The sequence below is a fragment of the Cryptomeria japonica genome, chromosome 9 (genome assembly GCF_030272615.1).
Source record: "Cryptomeria japonica chromosome 9, Sugi_1.0, whole genome shotgun sequence".
Classification (NCBI taxonomy): domain Eukaryota; kingdom Viridiplantae; phylum Streptophyta; class Pinopsida; order Cupressales; family Cupressaceae; genus Cryptomeria; species Cryptomeria japonica.
In genome coordinates, this window is record NC_081413.1 from 610,153,420 (window position 1) to 610,164,208 (window position 10,789).

The following is a 10,789-nucleotide window of genomic DNA, read 5'->3' on the forward strand; positions in this document are numbered from 1 at the left end:
GTGAAGGGAACGACCTAAGTGGGGAACGACTTTTATGCCAAGTGTTCCAACCCACTATAATCAAAAGTGGAGGGTGACGAAAGTCCCTTTCAACAGTTGCGTGCAACGATTAGCCTTCCCCCAGTATCCTTGAGATACGTAAAGCCTTTGTTCTAAAGGTTGGGAAGCCTCCTGAGGGAGTTTATCACTGACGGCCGAACAGGAAGCCTGATTACGAACCTTATAGAAACTTTGAACCGAGTCAGTCGCCAAACATTGGCAATATCATAGTGCAAGGGTGGAGAAGAATCCACCCCCAAGATTACTCACCATATATCTCCCAAGATAACTACTCAATTGTGAAGCAATTCACTTTGAGTTAAATTCTGACAAAAAGCAAAAAAACGGGCACCCTCTAGGGGGTGACAAGGCTGTTTGAGCTGACGGAGTATCGAGACTAGTGGGCTATGATATTGTCAATGATCTTTGAATAAAGAGTCTATCTGATGTGTCTTTTGTTGTAAATCAAACCAGTGATAACATCGGGGATTTGAACACATCCTCAAAAGAATATACACTCAATGTTTAGCATTAGGATGATCATTGTCTTCATGTGTGCTATGTATTCTTGTCACAAATGTTAAAATATCTTGCAAAGTATCCAACAATCAAACTCAAATGTTAGTTCAAACAAGGAAGAATCATAAAGTGGAGAAGATTTCCAAATCCAATAAAACATCTTTTAAGATGGTTATCAACATTTCAACTATCTTTAGGAAAGACTTTCATCCAACAAGATTAGGGGAATACCAAACCAAGTAATCAAGAGTTTATCTATTCGATTTAGTAAGCTGGAGTATCCAAAAAGAAATCATCCATCAAAATCACAAGTGTTAAAAATTTCAAAAATCACAGAAAAACAACCAAGTCAAAATATATTAGAGAAGTTTAGCGCATGAGAGCCACTTATTAGTGCATGGAGTACTTTTGTTAGCGCATCCAAACCGCTAGTTAGCGCGTTGGTTCAAAACAGTAGCGTTTCATCTTAAGCAAAACAATGTAACATCCTTTAGCGCATCCAAAAAAACATTCTAGCGCGTGGAAACAACAACTTAGCGTGTGGAAACCAAACATTAGTGCATAAAGTCCAACAGTTAGCGCGTGACAGGCCCAGGATAGCGCATAGCTTTTTCAACAGTTAAACAAATTTTTTCCAAAGGTCCAAACTTTAGCACGTGTCTGGGGGCAGCTTAGTGCGTGTGCTTATGCTTTTAGCGCATCTAGTAAATTCAGTAGCGCATGTAGACTCTGTTCTAGTGCGTGATCCAAGGCCGAAAAACAGAGAGCAAAACCGAGAATTTTTTTTGAAATTTTCAAAAACATTTTTAAAAGCCTTTTTCATCACAACAGAGTGACAAACAAACCACTAAAACTATTTCTTGAGCTAATTTGTGTCAAAACAAAAGTTGTAAAATCCTAAACGAATCGCGCAATAGAGGATGTCTCTCCTATCATAATCTGGAAAATTTCATCATCAGTATCAACAGAATCCTTTACCATCTTACGGATTTTTATCTCAAAAACACTTGTTTAAAATTTTCAAATTGTCAAATCCAGTTTCCAGATCGGGAAGCTTTTATCCATATCATTTGACACACTTTGTTGTGAAGGGGCAGCCTTCACTTTGATAGAGTAAGATTTGAAATTTTCAAAAACAAGAATCAACTAAATCCAAACAAATCAAAGGAAACCATTGATCACTCATGCATGACTAATCCCCTTATTCTGAGAAGAAAGAACCTTTATCGTAACATCACGTTGAAGAAACAACAACCTAGTTTTTCCAAATTCATCAAAAGAAACAAGTTTTTATACATCAATCGTCAACTATTCAAATCTCATCAGGTATTCCTTCATCACGTCAAACGTTATATCCAAAACCAACCTAGCGCATTTGAAAAGGAAACCCAATCAAAGGAAATGAGTCCTAGCATAAATCAAGATCATGATATCATGGCTCTCCAATCTAATCCCATTCTTGATCAAGATCCCACTCATCAAGAATCTTATGATGATCCCCTAAATTTTTGGTATTCCATCCCCGATGATCCCCTTTCATCTCAAGAGCAGATTCCCATTCAACATCCATCTCTTAAGCAAGATCATGATATTCCTTCCATATCCTCCACTATTCTAATTCAAAATCAAGAGAAAAGCACAAACTCAACTGATCCTACTCCAAGTCAAGATCCAGATCAAGGAATCTCTTCATCCTCCAAATCTATCTTAGGTCCTTTCATTCCACAATCAAACTCTCCATCCCTTTCATCCATCTTGGGTCCTTACCTCCCTCCATCCACCAATCCATCACCTCAAATGATCCATAAGAAAGATCAACGAGGAGCACATCTTTGAACTTCTTTCCACCCTCTATCTAAACATCTTTCCAAATATATTCTTCTATCATTTCCTCTATCTATTTTGGGTCCTTCTGTTCCAAAATTCAATTTTCCTCCATCACTTCTCAAGTACCAACACTCATCCTGAAAACATTTCTATCTATCCTTGCACAAATCTTCAAACATTCTATCTATTATCCAACACCTCTTTCCATCCCTTTCATTCAATCCTTTGCATAAAATCCTTCATTTGTGAGATAGGTGTTTGTGTCATTTTGTCACATACTTGCCCATGCTCGAATCTCATGTTCAGTCCTTTTCCTGATATCTATTCATGAAATGCTTTAGAATCCAAGGTTGTTCCTCTTTAACATTTTCTTTTGGTTGGGATACACACTCAATCCAGAAAAGAACCACTTATCGTATCTTGGTACCGACATCTTTTGATTACTATATCTCATACACTTAATTGATTTCTCTAAATCATTGTGATCTCTTAAATTGAAGACATTGCTAGTGAAAAATCTTAAATCTTGCTTCAGCGCCACTGTAATTATCAGACCCATGTAAGTTTCATCACTTACAAGCCAATACAAGAAAAATAAAGAGAAAAAAAAAAAATATCAAAAGCATGAGCAAGAAAATGAATATCAAGAAAAGCAAAATGCAATGAAATGCAATATCAAAATGATTGGCTATGGGAACATGCAAGTAACTCCATCGGGGCTATGGACGCCTGGCTGGCAATGGAGCAATATTTGTGAGATTACAGCGATAACCTCGTCGAGGCTATGGACGCTTGCTGGCAGCGAGGCTCTATCCAGGATGCTTTTGAAGTCAAGGTAACTCATGTAGCTAGCCATGTTGGATTCTGAAGATTACAATGATCATATGAGCCAGAATGAACCCACTTGCACACACATGGGTAATCAAAGACTAAGTACCTTGATCCAGTTTGAGATTCTTATTCCCTTTTGAGTCTGCTTCCTAGTTGCTAGAAATGTTCAGTTGAAATTTCCAGAGGTTCTAAGTGTGGGTTGGGTCTCTATCTTTGAAAAGTTTGAGAACACTTATTCAGATGGTGCTAAATGTTGTGACAATCTTACACATCACCTTTTTGCAAATGGAAACCTCTATGCTTGGGGGCAAAGTTCATCCACTCTATGCTTCCTACCATATCTCCCATGTCCTCTAATCCATATCCCTTATCCTATCTATTCATTTCTTCTATCATCCAATTCTTTCTACAATCTTGCTTCACTCTAACTCATATCTATCTATCCTATCTATTCAATGCTTCCATCATCCAATGCTATCTATCTCTATCCATATCCCCTTTTTCATCCTTGATCTTGATCAAACCTATGGACAACAAATCTATTTCCACCTCAATGGTTCAGTCATCCATTCATCCATTCCTTGTCTTGATACACATTGGGGCAACCAAATACATCTTTCTTCTAATCCAAAAACTCAAAAAAATCAAAATATCCAAAAACTCAAAAAAATCAAAATATCCAAAAACTCAAAAAAAAATCAAAATATCCAAAAACTAAAAATCGACAAAATAAAAAAAAATAAAAAATAAAAAATCAAAGCATGAACACATGGACCATCCATCAAATCAGATCAACAACAGGAAAACTCTCAAAGTTTGCAATCAAACTTATCACATGTCTTGTTAATCAAATTCATTACTTGAAATCAACATCAACATCAAACATGTCTTATACAAGGATAGGTACACTCGAAACCAGACATATCGGTCTTATACGGGGTACTCACTCTTTGAAACCAGACATTCCTATCAATCATCAAGTCTTGATAATCAATCCATCTATCAAAATCAACGTCAACATGTCTTATACAAGGATAGGTACACTCGAAACCAGATAGATCAGTCTTATACGGGGTACTCACTCTTTGAAACCAGACATTCTTATCAATCATCAACCAAATCATAATAATGACATCAATCAGTATGACTGCTGGATTTTATTATAGTTAGCCTTATCTTTATCAATTGATGGAAATACATGTTTCACAAATCATATTGTACATATCATATCCACCCATCTAAGACATCACCAAAAATTCACAAATGCTTATCAATCCTGGACATACTTAGCATAGTCACTGTCCTTGGTTTATCTGAATTAGTTATCCAAATAATATCCCACCATGGCTTGGTAATCAGTGTACATATCCATATCAAATTAGTATCAACAATAAGGGGCAAAATCTTGACCTCACTTGGGGCATTTCACCTTCAATATTTTCAACATCAGACCAAAAACGTAGCAAGACAACAAGGATCAAAACAACCAACAAATGCCAAACAACAATGCGAGAAGGCTAAACATCACAGACTTGAACTAATTTCAACTAAACAAAGATCTATTTGCAAGATGTTTTAATTGACAAGAATACATTTCCACTAGCATGCATGATTACTTATGGTTGTTAATTTTTGCTTATCATATCTCCTGAGCACCTCCAGGATGTCTTATGACTAGAGAAGCAAGGAAGGAATGTGATGTTTTATTTGTCTTCTATCTGTGAGTGAAGTCTTTTACCATGCAAATTTGTCCTATGAAGAAATCAGGTGGCATATCGCTGAGGACATTTCGAATTTGTATAGGACAAAGGTTAACTCTTGTATGTTTACGCAATATGCACTCAGGCCGTCCTGGTTCAATTATACCTTGATGCTTGTGCTATCTTGCAAAATCAAATATCATGTAAATTTTTCTCAGGTCATTATGGTTCAATTATACCATTATGCTTGTATAAATTTTCAACATATCCTACACAAATCAATGCTCAATGATGATATTTACAAAGAAAGCAAACAAATGGCTATATCGGATGGCAAATGCAGAATGAGGATGCTACAAAAAACATAGTTGCATATCATTTTACAAATAGTTGCATATCATTTTACAAATAGTTACATATCATTTTACAATTAGTTGCATATCATTTTACAATTAGTTGCATATCATATCATACATCTCATTTCAAAATATCATTCATCATTCATCATTGCATCCCCCACATGCATATCTATCGCACCATCATGGAATCTTTCTTCACTTTCATATCTCTATCATTCTTCTAAACTATCTTTATCATTCTTCCAACCTATCTTCTATCATTCTTCCAACCTATCTTCTATCATTCTTCTAATCTATCTTCATCATTCTTCCAACCTATCTTCTATCATTCTTCTAAACTATCTTTATCATTCTTCCAACCTATCTTCTATCATGTCTTATACAGGATATATCGTTCCTGAAACCAGATGTTTTGATCAGCTCTTATACAGGATATATTGTTCCTGAAACCAGGCATTTTGATCGGTCTTATACAGGTAGTATCATTCTTGAAACCAGACGCTCGATCATCCATATCTTATATAGGATATATCGTTCTTGAAACCAGACGCTCGATCATCCATGTCTTATACAGGCGATATCATTCCTGAAACCAGACGCTCGATCATCCATGTCTTATACATGCAGTATCATTCTTGAAACCAGATGCTCAATCATCCATATCTTATACAGGAGGTGTCATACCCGAAATCAATCTTAATCTCAGTCCAATCAATCTAATCAATCTTATCAAACCCATGCATGCCATCACTATATACTCTTCTATCTTTCAAACAACATTCTTCTTCTTTCGAGAGATCATTCATGCTTTGTGTGCACGAACGATCTCCCGAGGGGGCATTCATTATCATATCAAATCTCAACATCATATCCAATATCAGTTTCCACATCAAAACACAGATATCAAAATCAAACTTACATCAACAACATGAATCAATTTGCTCATCTACATCAAGTTCAAAATCCTATCATTTCATATCAACTTGTAAAACAACTCAAGTTCTCAAAAACCATATCAAAACTTGTAAAACAACTCAAGTCTCCACAATCACATAAACTTGTAAAACAACTCAAGTTTCCCACCCATATCAGCTTGTAAAACAACTCAAGTTTCCAACCCATATCGGCTTGTAACACAACTCAGGCTTTCACACACATTGAACTTGAAAACAGACCACACAAATAAATCATATTCTGATCAATACAACAGATTGATATATATACATAACTTGGAAATTCACAAATCAAAACAAGTTATACCAACACTCATATTGGATAAATCCATCACATCACGACAGGCAAAGCACAACAAATTTTCAAATCTGGGGCATCACACATCAAATATCGAATCTGGCATCACCATCAAATATCGAATCTGGGGCATCACATCAAATCTGGGGCACAACTGGCAAATCAAAAGAACGACACAAAAATTGCATTTGATCATAAATCATGATAAGGCATCATTTTCTTTGAAATAACATGTGCACACACGTCACTTCAAAGAGGGGCAAAATGTAGACGTATAAAAATGACCATATTCCTAAATGAATATTTTATGTTCATTTCTCTATTTAATTAAATCCAATTTAATTAAATTATCCACATTCTTCTATTTTATTAAGTAAATTCCTCAATTTATTTAAATTAAATTCACTATATCCATTTAATGAATAAATCATTTTATTCAATTAAATCCCCCCTATCCACTTTTAATTAAATTCAAATTTAATTAAATAGTTATCTTAAATTGAATAAATCTAATTTATTTAATTGCCACCAAATTGAATTAAATTACTTTATTTCAATTAAATCCTATTATCTCTCCATCCACTTGCAAAATCCCAAACCCCTTTCTAATCCCTTCTAAAATCTTCTAATCGCTTCTAATTAACCTAACCCCTCCTCTAAACTTTGTCACATCCCTAAGCAAAGGGAAGTCACTTCTCAAAACCCTTAAAGTCTTTGATAACCATTAAAGGTTTTCAACCTTCAACCACTAAATGGCTCAAAGTCTTTGAAAACTATTGAAGGCTTTCAACCTTCAACCACTTAATTCCCAAAGTCTCCAATAACCATTAATGGCTAACTCAAACTCTCCTACATGGTTAAAACATTTGTTTTGACTCAACCTCTATCCAACCCAAGGGTCTCATCAGGCCTTTAATGCTTTGACCATGATTATCTCTTAATCATTTGCACAAAGGTTTATCCTAGGATTAACTCCTAATCCAGTGGGTAATCCTAACTTAGACTTGACCCTTAGCCTCTAGATAACCATGAGGTCTTCTCAGGTCTTTAATGCCTCCAACCTCTTCTCAACCCAACCCTATGTTGACACTTGTCACCATTTCATTGGTGCCAATTGTGCACATGGATCCCCAACTTTCAAACTCAACCCTTGATTAAACCATTCAATCTTGACCATCCATTGCCCTGTTTATGCTATAAATAGAGCTCTCATTCCTCCATTCAAAAAAAATCATCTTTCAAATTTGAATCATTATACTTATGCTCAAATACTTTCAAGCTTTTTCATTTCATCTTTATGCTCCTCATTTAGCCTCTTTTAGATCAGGAATTAGACTAAATATGCATGTTTAGTGTACTTTTTTTATCATTTAGCTCAATCATAGACTAAATATATTATGCTAGGATAGTATTCATACTAATCTTGTCATCTTATCATTTAGTTTATTGCATTCTAGAATCATACATAGCTTATAACACATCTCATACTAAAAATCTATCAGAGCATCCCTCGTTCTTACATTTGCCATCCCTAAACCATTTTGCTCAGTGATCTGAGAGCAAAAACGTTGGTTTGAGGGACATTGTGAGATAGAGAACCATGGGACCCTCCTTGGGAAGCTGAGTAACATTACGTTACTCCATAGCTTGCATCAAGAAGTCCTGTGTGTGTGTGTGGACTAGTATTTAACTAAATTTTCACATATTAAGTTTTATTCGCCCACTTTTCCCGCATATAGTTTCTTTTCAAGAAAATGCTATTCCAAATAGTTGATTTGTTTATGCTCCTTTCAATTACTAAGTTCAAGCATGAAATAGTTCATTTCCATTATTGTTGCTTCTCTTGATATTCACGAATTCAGAATTAATTTCGAGTTAGATAACTAAACAAGAGATGATAGAAACAAAATCCTAGCAATGTTCAATATTCACGATGCCTCTGGGTCACTCTTACTGGTAATGTCATCGTGTTGAACTACTACACCTAACGCCTAATAAAGCTGCATCAACAACGTTTGTGGCATTGTCCATATAAATCACCGAGGAGTAATAAGGGACACTTGGAAGTTAAGATCCAAGGGGCGGGTAATGCCCCTTGGTTCAATAATCTAATAAGACAATCTTTAAATGAATTTACATCCGCTAGTTAAACCTTAGTAAACCCCTTTACGGTTGATTGAGTGAAATTCTTTTATAAACTTGGCTTAATCTCGAAGAATTGTTGATGATTGATAATTGGGTCAAGGGTGATGCTTATGATAGGAATTAGGACCTAGTTATTTTAGGCCACAAGCATTAGGCCACCTTGATCCTTATGCTTAAAGCTACCATCGTGGGTAGCAACCGCAGAGAAACTGTTTGGGACATTGACCCTAGAAAGGGTTGCGTACCCACCAAAACAGTTTACATTAAATCATAGATTAGAAAACAAAACTACATACTTTACGCCTTGATCCTGTGCTGAAACGGGTATGTAGGCAGTCTAGCGACGAAGTTGTCCCTAGTACCCAGGCATTCGGGAACGGGGTCTAGGATTTTGGTTAAGGCAAGTAGATGGATTGCGAAGTCTCCTAATTGAAGGATAAGGGTAATAAAGAAAAAAGTAATTCAACACATACTCAGAAGGAATCCCATAAGGATTCGCTTGACTTCCTGAGGCTTTAGGCTAAATTTCAAGGCAAAATTCAAGCTTGCATTATGTTATTTTATTTGCTCCTAAGGACAGTGACCTCGGTGCACTCCTATTAGAGGAGTGTAGTAATTAGTGAGTGACTCAGGACCCAGATGGTCCTGATGAGTCTAAGTCTCTTGCCAGATCACCTCCTATCCCAAGTTGGATAGATGCCTACCCCATTTGGGAAAATGCCTATCCCGTATTGGATAGATGAAACCTCATGTCCCGTATGGACAAATGCCTAACCTGTATGGTTAGATGCTCATCCTGGATGGATGAATGCCTAATCCAATTGGATAGATGCCCAGAGTATGTGATTAAATCAAACACATATGATTAAATAAATATATTTAAAAAAAAAAAATTATCAAAATTAGTAGTTTGGGTTGTTACAAACATAAACTTTATTTAATTGTTGTTCAAATGAAAATGTATCAAACTAATCTTAACATGCAATTTAGAACTTTTTTACTATTGAAATGCAAAATAGAAAGAAAACACTAAGATCATCTTCCTTAAGTAGAGCGAGTGGATGTAGAACAAAACTAGATAAAATCTAGTGCTTTATTATCATCAAACAAACAACAGGGTTTACAAATTGGAATGAAAAATGCTGTTGCAATCAAAATTCTTAATTTATTGGCTAACCTAAAGTAGATTGCATGGCTGAATTATATAGAGGCCTTATTCTAAAAACAACTACAAAAAATACTAACTAGCCATCTCAACAAAAATGAGAGTGGCACTGTATATATAATTTTCTGGAGCGATTAATAATGCATTTGGAGAGTTCCAAAGTGGTTGAAAAGTCTGGAGACTTTGATGTGCAATAGGTAGTTCCACTTGGTCATTGCGATGGAACAAGGGGTTTGAATGGCAAGTGTAGTGGCACATGGGTTCCATGATGAAATGCGAGTGGGAAGAAGACTTAGCTCGACTCATAACTTGCATCACATAGATGGCACTTGGACAAGACAAAGTGCGCTCAAAGTGAATTTCCATATCAAGTTGCAATTTTGTTATAATGATTGGTAGAGCTGTCATAAGCTAACTCAAAGATGATCAAATGCAAGAGATATAATTCAAAATGGAACATAATATTTGATCAACTCATATCAATCACAACAAAAAGATAAACGTTCATATAAAAGCATTCTTCTAAATTTATCCATAATTATATTGAATAAGATTTAAAAAGAAGAGTTAGAGCATCAGTTTCAAGTGGAAAATCATTAAAACATTAAATCATTATATCAAGTCTGTTTATAAAGCATAAGATTGAAATGATATCTTTTATGCCTATCATTTCCTCCCCTCTTAGTGTTGACCATGTCCTCATGGTCTGAGGCCAGGTATATCTCTCTTCATGTGCTTCAACAAAATCATCAAGTCAAACCTCAACCTTCTATACTCGACATATTCTCTTGGTGAAGCATACCCAACCTTCTATGCATCAAAAATAGGCTCTGGCATCTAATTGGGTGCATTCAATCTTGGAGATGGCATAATGATCAAGGGAGGTCTGAACCTCATTCCTATCCAATTTTCTCTTTGAAACTCGATTGCCACAATAATATGTCTTATCCTTC